The sequence below is a fragment of the Cetorhinus maximus genome, chromosome 33, assembly GCF_964194155.1.
Source record: "Cetorhinus maximus chromosome 33, sCetMax3.hap1.1, whole genome shotgun sequence".
In the NCBI taxonomy this organism is placed as follows: Eukaryota; Metazoa; Chordata; class Chondrichthyes; order Lamniformes; family Cetorhinidae; genus Cetorhinus; species Cetorhinus maximus.
Genome location: NC_135911.1, coordinates 9830921 through 9845066, shown reverse-complemented (window position 1 = coordinate 9845066; position 14146 = coordinate 9830921).

Here is a 14146-nt window from a genome sequence, read left to right as displayed (position 1 = left end):
CAACCACTTCTGACCCTCTCAAAGTCGTGACGAGAACATGAGGAGGTTGCAGATGGATATAGATAGGTTGAGTGAGTGGGCAAAGGTCTGGCGAATGGAGTTTAATGTGGGAAAATGTGAAGTTGTTCACTTTGGCAGGAAGAACAAAAAAGCAGATTATTATTTTAATGGAGAAGGGCTGCATAATTGCGAGATGCAGAGGGATCTAGGTGTTCTAGTACATGAGTCACAAAAAGTTAGTATGCAGGTACAGCAAGTAATTAAGGCTAGTGGAATGTTATCCTTTATTACGAGAGGGATTGAACATATAAGTAAGGATGTTACGCGTCAGTTATGCAGGGCATTGGTGAGACCACATCTCGAATACTGTGAGCAGTTTTGGTCTCCTAATTAAGGAAGGATGTAAATGCATTGGAGGCGGTTCAAAGGAGGTTTACTAGACTGATACCTGGAATGAGTGGGTTGTCTTACGAGGAAAGGTTGGACCAGACTGGGCTTGTTTCCACTGAAGTTTAGAAGAGTGAGGGGTGATTTGATTGAAGTATACAAGATCCTGAACGGCCTTGACAAGGTGGATTCGAAAGGATGTTTCCTATTGTGGGTGAGTCCAGAACTCGGGGGCACTGTTTTAAAATTAGGGGTCGTCCTTTTAGGACAGAGATGAGGAGAATTTTTTCTCTCAGACGGTTGTGCAACTTTGGAACTCTCTGCCTCAGGAGGTGGTGGAGGCGGGCTCATGGAATATTTTTAACGTGTATATAGATAGATTCTTGTTAGGCAAGGGAATCAAAAGTTATCAGGGTTAGATGGGAATGTGGAAATCAAAACACAAGAACATCAGCCAAGATCTCAATGAAAGGTGGAGCAGGATCGAGGGGCCGAAAGGTCTACTCCTGTTCCTGTTTCTTATGTTTCTTATGCTCTGCGGCAGGAATTACTCTCACTTTTACATCCTGCCACGGAACTAATGGCAGGAAGAGAAGATTCTGCCCAATGTCTCCCTCCCTGCTCTATTAAAACCCTTCATTACATCCCAGCTTCTCCAGTTTCTCTGTGTAACTAAAGTCTCCCACCTCTGATAATGTCCTGCTCAACCTCTTCTGACCCTCTCAAAGGCCCTGACATCATTTCCAGTGTTCTATATTCCACTGTTTCTTCTCCAGTTATTATTCAACTACTTATATTCATCTCAAAATGCCCTGGGATAAATTCATTTTCTGGATCTTCTGTTTGTCCCTTTGGAAAAATTGAGTTGATTTTGAGTCCTGCACAGAACAATTTTGTCATGTTTCTCCCACAAGACCAATCCAACAGTTTAACCTTTGCTCCTTCTTTATCAACGATGTCCTTAAGACTTCCCACTTCCTCAGCTCATTAATGGAATTCCCCTGTACATCTTTCCATGTGTGCAGGGTCCTGGACATGGACTGAATCCTTAGCAAGTCTTTCTGTCCCGTAGAATACTGTCCTGAGAAATATAGGAACCTCTTCCAGCAAGAATTTGATGGGGTACAAAAAGAAAGCTCATGTGATGCTTTGCTCAGATGTCTCCCTCACCACTTTAGTTGTTTATATTTTATTGATACTACTCAGGACATTTCTTCTCTTGTGTTGCTCTCATTACATCGGATTACATAGGAAATGTGATACTGAAACAGGCAATCAGCTCAACGATTCCATTGGTGGTGTTTATTCTTCACTTGAGCCTCCTGCCATCTTTCCTCATCGAAATCTACCATTATAACCTTCTATTCATTTCTCCCTCTTCAGCTTGTATTGCTGTCCCTTAAATACATCAGCACTATTCCCTTCAACCACTCTCTTGGTAGTCAGTGTTGTAGTATGACTTTAAGTGATAGCAACATGGCACATTAGAAGGGAAGTGTGCCATGCAATCCAGTTTTGCCTGTGAGCGGATCACAGCACAGCTTAGATGTCTTCAAGCGTTATACCCATGTATATCTGTTCTCATGTGCCTATTCTTGATAAATGAACCCACAATGTGTTTCCCCAAGCCCTTGTGAGTCATTGGTGCCTTTGTGTTATTATAAGAACACAACATGGTGTTCAGCGGTGGTGAAACAGCCTGGAAACAAGATTCAGCACAGCAATAAATGGTGAACAGACTTAGATTGTGCTATCTGGCATGAGACAACCCCTGATGTTTTGGTCAGACTGCTATGAAGACCCAGCGCTGGAGCGTGTTGCAAACGCAGTGTGGTGACTGCGTAGAAAAGCTTGTAAGACACAGAGAGATAGTGCTCAATTAAAGAGCTGGTAAGCAGACGGATCCCTCGTGGTGTGATTGCAGCACATGGCCTGTCTGTTCAGTGGTGGGAAAGCATGTCGAGAGGACCAGCACCAAGTTAGCTCAGTCGGGAAAGGCGAGTGACCAGGGTGTGGGCCGGAGCGAGAGTGAGTGAGGGAGAGACTAACAGAAAAAAAGCACCATAAAAATCGGGCCGGAGAATGTTGTGAATATAACTGTCAGAGCTTCGGAAAAACGTGAGAAAGCGGATACGGCGACACTCATCCCAAGTATTATGGGAGAGGAAGGTAAAAGGGATATTGTTAGAATGTCCACAAAATTCAAGTGCGAATTGGGATGCACTGAACTACTATCCAAATTCAAAACAGTGCACAAAGCTACGGTTTCTTGATTCAGGTGTGTCTGAACCAGGCAAGCAAGCCATAAAAACTCACCTAACAATTGGGAATGGAGGTCTACACAGGCTGAATACCTCAGGATTAACAGCAGATGAGCTATAGGATCTCCAAAAGATATGGACTTCATCGGAAGACTGGTTCAGATTTAAGTTAAACTTTAGTATTCATTGACTGGAGTTCACGTCATTTCGACAACAGCCTGCAGAATCCATAGACCATTTCATCAGCAAATGCAGAGAAAAAGGTAAGTAGTGTGATTTTTCAAACACAGAAGTAACAGACAGAATTGTTGAGTTGGTGATCAAATCCACTCCCATGGAAGTGTTCCAGAAAGATCTGCTTGATAAATCCAAAATGTATAGCATTGAAGATCTGCTCAAGGATGGACATCAGTACAAAGTGACCCTCACAGGTCAACGAAGCTTACAGGTCCTAAGTACAACCCCAATTGTTGATGCACTCACTAGAGCACCCAAACCTAGCAAGACATGTGGAAGGTGTGGCCTTCTGCATGCACAAAGGAATTCTGCAAGGCATGGGACAGAAAGGGCCATTGGCAGAGGCAGTACCCCAGAGCAAAGGCTGATGCAGCTACAAAGAGCCGTGCACTGATCCAAACAGACCTTCAAGCAATGAGAATGACCACCCAATATCCCGTCAGATACATATGTATGAAGTGATTGACAAACCAGAAAATGACGATGACATGCATGATGAGAGGAAGAGCGGTGAACACATGTTTCAGCTCGCCAATCCCGTGGTAAACATAGATGCCATCAGACCGTCTGAAATGTTTGCCAAGATTCAAATTATCTGCCCTGAGAAAGTTGGTAACTACTTGTTATTGGCCAAGATTGACACAGGGGCAAGTGCCAAGATGCTACCTATGCGGATTATAAAAGACATGTATCCACAGCCATGGAAGACCATGGTGAAACCGACTGCTGTGCAACTTTCAGCATACAGTGGTTCAATAATTCCATGTACAGGATCCATAGTCCTGGAGTGCAAGTATAATCAATCCTCCTAGGTATCATAGACATTCTACATCATGGAGACTAAAGAGCCAGCAATTGCAGGTCTGCCAGCATGCTGTGACCTTGCACTAGTTAAAATTCATGGAATCAGTCAGATGTCATATGGCAGATCAATTTAATAAACTACTTCTTTTGTCTCCGTTCATGACCTAACATCAAAATGTCCAGAATGTTTTAACAAAACTGGCAGTTTCAAGGGAGCTGCAACATTACACTTGCAGGAGAATGCAAGTCTGTCGATTGATCGGATTCATTTTCTGCTACTCAAATGCCAGCAACAACAAGAAGAAAAGGCAAAAGATTCGACACTGCAGAAATATGGAAAACCATCACTGAAGGATGGCCTGATTCAATGCTGCATGTCCATGAAGACATGAGACCATTTTGGCCTTACTGGGATGAGCTAGTCATTTCCCGCAGACTCATTTTTAAAGACAGGCAGTCATCCTACTGGATTCTTTGCAAGCTGATATTCTTCAACAACTTCATCACTCGCACATGGACATAGATCGTGTGAGAATATTTACAAGAGAGACAGTCTATTGGCTGGGTATGAACAATGACATTGAAGTCATCATCAAGAAGTGCAAAGCATGTCATGAGCACATGTCAAGCCAGCACAAAGAACCATTGATTCCAGATGAAGTTCCTATCAATCCATAATCCAAAATCATATTTAACCTCTTTCATTATCCTTAACGACCACTTTACAATATACCCCATTATTCAACAATTATACAATATTTCAAACATAACCATCGTGCACACTCTCAGTGCTATTTTCAGTTTATTTGTAGACCTGGAGAGATCATTGTAGATAATGGTCCACAATTTCTTGGCAAGCCATTTCAGGACATGTGTGAGAAGTGGAATATCGATCACACTACTTCTTCTCATTCGTTTTGATCTAACTGCCTAGCTAAACAAATAATTTACACGGTCAGATCCCTCATTCTCAAATTCAGACAGACAAAGCAAGATCTAAACATCGCAATGTTACATCTGAGAGCGTTACCTTTCAGTGCAACTATTCAACCTCTGGCGGTCTCATGTTTGGCAGACCAGTGCATACCAATTTATCTACTCTTACCCATTCCACTCTCTCAGAAACTGGAGAGCAACATTTCAACCTACAAGAGATGATGACCAACATGATTGATAAAAAAGGTACAGAACTGCCAAGTTTAGAGTTGGGAAGTAAGCTTTTCAACCAGGATCCCACAGACGATGGGTGCCAACCAGCCAAGGTGACAAAGATTTATTCAGAACCAAGGTCCTATGAAGTCATTATTGTCATAAAGCTTCAATCATGAAAAATAATTCATCTTCAAGGCGTACAAACCTTCTGGAAGAATTTGTGTTTTTAAAAGACACTGGGTGGAATCATCCCTGAATTGCACTGAGTGCGTTAGTGGGTTTGAAAAATGTCATTTTACCCCCTGGCCGCAATAGGGATTTTCAGCTCCACGTCGTCCCCTTCCCGACGCATCCCGCTTCATTAATAATGCATTCACAGGAAACACACCTGATTGCTGTAGGCAGGCTTGGATTTGCCCGCCACACCAGGACCTCAGCCCCTCCTCATACCGGACGCCATGTTTAAAGCCCAGTAGAGCGCATACCTAGTTCCTGTCTTCAGACCAGGACTGCTCCAGATGACAGGTGGCCACGAAAGCAAAGAAGATGGCAGCCCGCAAATTTAATGAGACCTCTCTGGGGCAACTGCCTGGCTGCAGGAGGTCCAACAGAGTCACCAATCTGGCCTGAGAGGTGGTGGCAGCGGTTGTCAGTTCCACCAGAGCACAGAGGAGGTCAGCAATCCAGTGCAGGAAGAGGATTCATGATCTCATCCATTCCACCAGGGTAAGTCAACCACCTCATCACTCTCAACTCACACACTCACAACGCCACCACTTATTCACAGGGATCTCATACCTCAAGGGACAACACCATTAACTTTCACACACACCCTTACATCTCCATCAGGTGGCAACCACCCATTTGAGGCTCTTGCACCACATCATCCCTCTGTCAACACAACTGTGAGTGCGTTCTCTCCTGCTTTTGACTCTGCTGCCATGCACTAATTATCTCTACTTTGGTTCACAAGGAGCTCTGTCATGCGACCAACATCCTCAGCCGGCCAGTCTATCAGCACCATCCAGGTCCTCACTTCCAGTCAACAGGACACCTCCTCCATTGAAGAGCTGGAAATAAGCAGCCTGGAAGACCCATCACAGTGCTTACCCACACCCTCCATCAAAGCAGAGACACACACCTTGGTGGGACATAGAACTAGAGCAGGCTGGGGTTCACAACCTGGTGGTCACTGCATGGACGCATGTCCAAAGCAGGTTCAGCTAAGCGCCCCGGCACTCGCAGGACAGCTGAGAAAGAGGCATCTGTGAGGTCTGAGTCAGCTGACAAGCCTCTGGATTCGGCCTTCCAACTCATCGTGGAAAGTCAGCAGAAAGCGGGGCAACAACATGCAGAGCTGTTGGAAGCCCTCAATAGAGTGACATGCGAGTCGGAGGAATGTGTCCGCCTGCTCTCTGATGAAGTGGTGTTCACATCCACATATGGAGGTCTCCATGGGAAGGATGGCGGATGACATGGAGACCCCAGTCCAGCAGAATGCGGAGATGTGCGCGGACCTGCACTCCATCGTGGTAGCCATGGGTGAGTTCCTGCTGTGGCAACGTGAGAGGGTAATGGGCACCTCAACATCTCTCCTGGTGCTCCTTCCCCTCAAGGAGTCAGGCCAGGGCCCTCAGCTACCCGAAAGTTTATTCACTCAGGTATCTCGGAGGCTGTCCTCTCCCTCCAAGCGCCCTTTGCCTGTGCCCCCCTCAACCTTGTTCTCTGTCACTGCAGAGATAGCAGCTGGCCCACACAAGGACAGAGAAAGCAAGCCGGAGCATTCAAGGACTGGACTCTCCAGAGAACCCAGGCAAAAGTCATCAGAGGCAACAGGGTCAACCATTGCACAGGCTGTTCCCACCCCTGCTGCGGATGTCAGGGCAGCACCTAGATAAAGTGGTAGGCCTAGAAAAGTTAAGAATTTCTGATAACAAGTGGTTGCATGGGTGAACATTGTCACTTTATTATCTGAAAATATATTCACTTTAACTGAATAATGTGTAATATTGTCTTTCAGCTTCATTGACAGGCTTTGCGAGTCCACCCACTGTATCCGCCCCCACTAGCAGTTCAGCTGCACGCAGCTGGACCACGGGTATTTCTGGAGGGCGAAGTCTGGTAGGGCCTTTCAGAGCCTTGTGCAAGCACTCTCCCATATAAGCGGTGCCTTCATCGATCACACATCTCACTGTCGTGAGCATTTTCAGTGCTGCCTGCTAGGGTTCTCTTTCAGTTCTCCATCTGAGCTGACATACATCTCTCTCCATCCATTGATTGCGCTCCCATGCAGTACTGTGCCCATCCAACACGAGGCTCCGCTCACCTTCGATTTTGACAACCATGGTCGTGGTGAAGTTTCTGATCAGCTCCCTTGTCTCTTTCCCCTCCCCCAGTCACGTGTGTCATTTCCCCCATCACTGCCGACCACCCCCTAGTATCACCGTCCACCTCCCCACCATCACCTACCAACCTGAACCCTTTGTCTTTTCGGGATGTCCAGGTGAATGTGCACGTTCCCTACCTTCCTGAGAATCCCACCCCCATCCACATTGACCTCCCCGAACTCCTCCCTCCGAATATCTTCCCCTCCCTCCCTTACACCTTCCGGCTCGCTTATACCTATCTCCCTACTTGCTGCATTCTCCCGCATTATACTCTCATCCCCCCATATTCCCTTCTCCCCGGAACTCCCTTCTCCCCCCTGGACACCTTATTTCCACCTCCCCTCAACTCCCCACTCCGGACCTTCATCCCCCCACTCCCAACCTCACCCCTGCCCCCAGTACACCTTCCCCTCCCGGTCACAGCTAGACTTTCCTCTCCCACCACCTCCCAATGCAGCTTCCTCTCCCACTCATAGCTGAACCTTCCTCTCACTACACCTGCCCTCGCCAATCATCCGGAGCAGCCCTTGACCAAGGCCATGATGTTCCGAAGCAGACTCGAAGCATCATTGGAGACCTCCCGCCTTCCGTGAGCTGCTTCATGACGGCACCACGTCCAAGAGAATCCACCCAGCATCCGATGCACGTGTTCCTCCAGGGTCCGGTAGCTGTAGGGCTCCAGCATCTTCTACCCGTCGGATGTCCACGATCTGAGCAAGGCTCTAAAGGTGAATCCCGACTTCTGCACATTTCGCTTGTCCAGATATGTTCTGGACTGGCGAGTTTTCACGCTGGTAAACTTGGCATGTGGAGTGATTCCAGCCGGGCCTTATTTTGCATCCCATTTGCGGGATGCAATTCGGGTTGACGCAGGTTTCCAGCGGGATTCGTGTTTCACCATGGCGAACGCCATCAGATGATCCCGCTATGCTTTCACACCGACGTGAAACTGATTTCTGCCCCTCTGGCTGGATTGCCCCCCCCCTCCGCCTGCCGCCAACGGGACCAGACAATTCGTTTGCTGTTCCTTAAAATGTTAATGCTAGGACTCTATTTGTTGCTGTTCCAGGAAAAGACAGCATTTTACAAGAAAAGGTAATTAAGCAGTTTTAGAGAAGCTGGAAACCGCTTGACTCTGGTGGACGGTTGACAAAGGGTCACATGGTGGTTTGTGCCTTTGAAAAATTCCATGCCTGGAAAACTGTGTTTAAAAGCTGGTTGGTTATTTTAATTTGAGGGGAACAAGAGGATCCACTGCTTGGGTCAAGAAGACAACAGCTCCTGACCCAGTCCAAAGCAAAAAGTGAATGGAAGTTGCTCCGAAATTGCTCAATGTTCTGAAATTGAATGACTCCAAGTTTTCTGCAAAGTCCACCTGAAAAGTAGTGCAAGAGTCATCGATTGTTTCGATTGGTGCAGGTCAGGACCAAGAGACCAAATGTGTAACCCGGACGCTATTTCAAGGACTCCATCATCTTTCCTTTTCCCTTGAACTGTTACCTTTAACCATTTGGCAGAATTCCTCTATTTTACTATTTTTCGGTGTGTGTGTGTGTATATATATACACGTGCATGTATGGGTGTGACTGTCTGAATGTGTTTATTCATTCACAGGGTGTGGGTGTCGCTGGCTGGGCCAGCATTTATTGCCCATCCCTAGTTGCCCTCGAGAAGTTGGTGGTGAGCTGCCTTCTTGAACCACTACAGTGTATGTGGTGCAGGTACATCCACCATTAGGGAGGGATTTCCAGGATTTTGACTCAGCGACAGTGAAGGAACGGTGATATATTTCCAAGTCAAGATGTTGAGTGTCTTGAAGGGGAACTTCCAGGTGGTGGCATTTCCATCTATCTGCTGCCCTTGTCCTTCTAGATGGTAGTGGTCGTAGGTTTGGAAGGTGCTGTCTAAGGAGCCTTGGTGAGTTTCTGCAGTGCATCTTGTAGATGGTACACACTGCTGCTACTGTGTGTCGGTGGTGGAGGGAGTGAATGTTTGTGGATGGGGTGCCAATCAAATGGGCTGCTTTGTCCTGGATGGTGTTGAGCTTCTTGTGTGGTTGGAGCTGCACTTATCTGGGCAAGTGAGGAGTATTCCATCACACTCCTGGCTTGTGCCATGTAGATGGTGGACAGGCTTTGGGGAGTCAGGAGGTGAGTTACTTGCTGCAGGATTCTTAGCCTCTGACCTGCTTTTGTCGCTACAGTATTTATATGGCTAGCCCACCTCAGTTTCTGGTCAACAGTAATCCCCAGGATATTGATACTGGGGGATTCAGCAATGGTAATGTCATTGAATGTCAAAGGCCATGGTTAGATTTTCCGTTGTTGGAGATGGTCATTGCCTGGCTCTTGAGTGGCGCGAATGTTACTTGCCACTTGTCAGCCCAAGTCTGGATATTATCCAAATCATACTGCATTTGGACATGGGCTGCTTCAGTATCTGAGGAATCGCAAATGGTGCTGAACATTGTGCAATCATCAGCGAACATCCCCACTTCTGACCTTATGATGGAGGGAAGGTCATGGATGGAGCATCTGAAGACAGTTGGGCTGAGGACACTACCCTGAGGAACTCCTGTAGTGATGGCCTGGCGCTGAGATGATTGACCTCCAAAATCACAACCATCATTCTTTGTGCCTGCCTACTTGACAAGTCTGGTTTTCTAAGAAACTAATCATTTTGTTGTTTATTGAAGTAACCTGGGCATTGAGTGGTCATTCTGAGATTAATAAGAAAAGCACATATTTGGCCGTATAGCTAGCTGGAAAGATCATTGAAATATATGCTGTGACCAGTGGAGTAATGGAACTCGAGACAGACAGTGCAGTCCTCCCATCCTGGTTGTAACATTATACACTAAGGCACAATGGTGAAGCGTAACTGAGGACAAATCAGATTCCTCAATGAACCCACAACATATTTCCCCAATTCCTGAGGAGTGATTGGTGCCTTTAAACATTATAAAAACACAGCACTGAGCTCTACATTCTCACCATTTTTAGGTAAAGATACTTCTGCCAAATTCCTTATTGGATCTCTTGATGACAATCTTATATTGATGGCCTCCATCTCCACCCTATCACAATTTTTCATAATTCTAAATACTTCGAAGAGGTCACCCCTCAGCCGCCATTTCTCAAGTCAAAAGAGACCCAGGCTGGGATTTTCTGTGCCCATCGGCACGGGTGTGTTCGGTGGTGTGAGCGGACAAAATGGTGTGATCGTTTTCATGATGTCCTGAAACTAGTTTGCGATCGTGCACTCAGCCCACCGATGGCGGGCTGTATTTCCCGCTATGGGACATCGGGAACCTCATTGTAATACATCTGCATATCCTTATTAGGCCTGCTCGCCGGAATCATCCCACTCCGTTAGACTGTCCATCCCACCGCCGTGTTTCACAGCAGCATATAGATGGCGTGCACTTGGCGGGCTGCACTTTGAGGGGAACTTGGAGGTGAGTACACAGCAACGATGTGTGGTGCTCACAGTCCAACCTTAAGTTGAGTCTAATCTAAAGCCAAAGTCCAACCTTAAAGCCACAGTCCAAGAAAAAATTATAATATGTTCTTTACACCTGTCAATTCCTTTCATATTCTTATATACCTGAGGTCACACCTCAGTCTTTCCTCCAGAAATAAAAATCCCGACTGTTCAATCTTTCCTGAGTATAATCTCTGTGCTATTGTTATCCCTGTAAATCTCATTGCGCTTTCTGTAATGCCGCTATCATTTTTATAAAATGGTGATCCGACAGGTCACAGTATACGTGTGGTCTAACCAAGATTCCAGACAAGGTGAAGATGACATCTCAGCTTTTCAGCTCCACCCCCTCTTCAGCTCTTTCAGCATTAACCCCCCTCCCCCTCTAACCCCCTCCGCTCTACCCCTCCCTCTCTGCTCTACCCCCGCCCCCACCGCTCTACCCCCTACCCGCTCCCCCTCAGCTCTACCCTCTCCACCTCCGCTCTACACCCTCCCCCATCCGCTCTACCCCCTCCCCCATCTGCTCTACCCCCTCCCCCCTCAGCTCTAGCCCCTCCCCCTCCGCTCTACCCCCTCCCCCCTCCGCTCTACCCACTCCCTCCTGCTCTACCCCCTCCCCCTCAGCTCTACCCGCTCCCCCTCTGCCTCACCCAACTCCCTCTCCCTCCCCCTCAGCTCTACCACCTCCCCCTCTGCTCTACTCCCTCTCCCCTCCCCCTCAGCTCTACCCTCCCCCTCTGCTCGACCCCCTCCCCACTCAGCTCTACCCCCTCACCCTCCTCCTCTGCTCTACCCCTTCCCTCTAACCCCCTCCCCTCAGCTCTACCCCTCCCCTCCACCCCCCTCCCCCTTCCCCCTCCACTATATACCCCCTCACTTCCTCAGCTCTACCCCCTCCCCTCCTCCTCCGCTCTACTACCTCTCCCTCCCCTCTAACCCCCTCCCCTCTACCCCCTCCCCCTCCCTCCCCGCCTCTCAGCTCAACCTCCTTAACCCCTCCCCATCCCCTCTACCCTCCCCCTCCACTCTACCCCCTCCCCTCTACCCGCTCCCCCCTCCCCTCTACCCCCCCTCCCCTCTAACCCCCTCCCCTCTACCCCCCCTCCCCTCTCAGCTCTACCCCTCCCCGTCCGCCCCCTCCCCCTTTAAAACCCTCCCCATCCCTCTACCTCCCTCCACTCTACCCCTCCCCTCTACCCTCCACCTACCCGCTCCCCCCCTCCCCTCTACCCCCCCTCCCCTCTACCCCCCCCCTCCCCTCTACCCCCTCCCCTCTCAGCTCTACCCCCTCCACCTCCACCCCCCCTCCCCTTTACCCCTCCCCATCCCCATCCCCTCTACCTCCCCCTCCACTCTACCCCCCCTCCTCTCAGCCCAACCCCTCCCCCTCCCCTTTACCCCCTCTACCTCCCCCTCCACTCTACCCCCTCCCCCTCCTTTCTACCACCTCCCCTCTCAGCTCTACCCCCTCCCCCTCCCCTTTACACTCTCCCCTTTACCCCCTCTACCTTCCCCTCCACTCTACCCCCTCCCCCTCCCCTCTACCCCCTCCTCTCTCAGCTCTACCCCCTCCCCCTCCACCCCCGTCCCCTTTACCCTCTCCCCTCAGAGTTCTACCCCCGACCCCCTCCGCTTTACTCCCTCCCCTTTACCCCCTCCCCTTTACCCCCTCTACCTCCCCCTCCACTCTACCCTCTCCCCCTCCACTCTACCTCCTTACAATCTACCCCCTTCCACTCTACTCCCTCCCCTTGCACTCTACCCCCTCCCCCTGCACTCTACCCCCCTCCCCTCTCCTCCCTCCCCTGCACTCTATCCCCCTCCCCTCTCTGCTCTACCACCCTCAGCTCAGCGTCCCTCCCCTCTACCCCCCCTACCCTCCTCCCCTCTACACCCCCACCTCCCTCCCCTCTACCTCCCCACCTCCCTCCCCTCTACCCCCCCACTCTCCTCCCCTCTACACCCCCATCCTACTCCCCTCTACCTCCCCACCTCCCTCCCCTCTTTCAGCTACACCCCCAGACCCCCTCAGCTCAACTCCCAGCCCCCCTCTTCCTCTTTGGCTCTACATGCAATTCATTAGGGGAAAGTTTCCCCTGGGCCCCCTTAACATGTTTTCTCTCCCTCTCAAAACGAGCTTCTCAGTGAACACTGCCATAGAATTACAATCAATAGCAGCAGTGCTGATGGGAATCCTGTGCACTTGTGGAGAGGAGGCAGAACAAATTGTGAATTGGCAACAAATTGCATTTATAGACACCATTCCAAGGCACTTGAGAGCTTTAATCAGATAAAAATTGACACTCAGCCACATAAGGAGTTAGGACAAGTGAGCAAAAACTTTTGTCAAAGAGAAATTAAGAAATATCTTAAAGGAGGAGTAGGAAGCATCTTAAAGGAGGAGAAATAGAGATGGTCAGAGAGGGAATTCCAGAGATAAGGGCATTACCACTAATGGTGGAATGATAGAAAGCAGGAATGAAGAAATCATTGAGAGATTTTCAACACTTGGCTGAGAATTCTAAATTGGAAGCTTCTGGATGTGCTTTTTATTCATTCCCGGGACGTGGGTGTCGCTGGCTGGGCCAGCATTTATTGCCCATCCCTAGTTGCCCATGATAAGATGTTGGTGAGCTGCCTTCTCGAACCGCTGCAGTCCATGTTGTGAGAATTCCGAAATATTCCTTCAAATGTCTGCCACTTCTTCTCTATTGCTATATCCCCTAGCCTAGTATCCCAGTTCATTTCAGCTAGCTCAGCTTTCATGCCCACATAGTTGCCCTTTATTTAAGTTTAAAATACTAGTCTTAGACCCACTCTTCTCCCTTTCAAACTGGGTGTGAAATTCAATCATATTGTGGTCACTGCTACCTAGGGCTGCGTTCACTCTGATGTCATTCATTAAGGCTGTCATATTACACAATACCAAGTCTAATATAACCTGCTCTCTGGTTGATTCCAGAATGTGCATCTCTTAAAATAAAAACTCCTATCTCGAAGCATTCTATAAACTCCACATCCAAGCTACTACTGCGATCTGATTTTTCCAGTTTAACTCTTTTGGAGTCAACCAAATAAACTAAATTAACAAAATGAGGGACAAAGTAAGCATAGCCCCTGAAATTAGGGAGACTGCAAAACCAAAGACAAAATTTAATGGAAACTTACAAACATTACATCAAAATGCGATTAAGGGGGTCAATAAAACACCCCAGTCCCCGCAGTGTCCACCGAGCATGGAAGGCCTCGACGGTGTCACAGACATCGCGTAGTCCCTCTCCAGGGACACCCAGCCGCAAACGTAGCTACGGAAGAGGGGTGGATAGTTGGATCGGACGACACCCTCCATCGCCCGCTGCCTGGACCTGTTAATAGCTAACTTGGCCGGGCTCAGGAGCAGGTTTTCAGGTCCTCCTCCCTCCTGAACCCCCT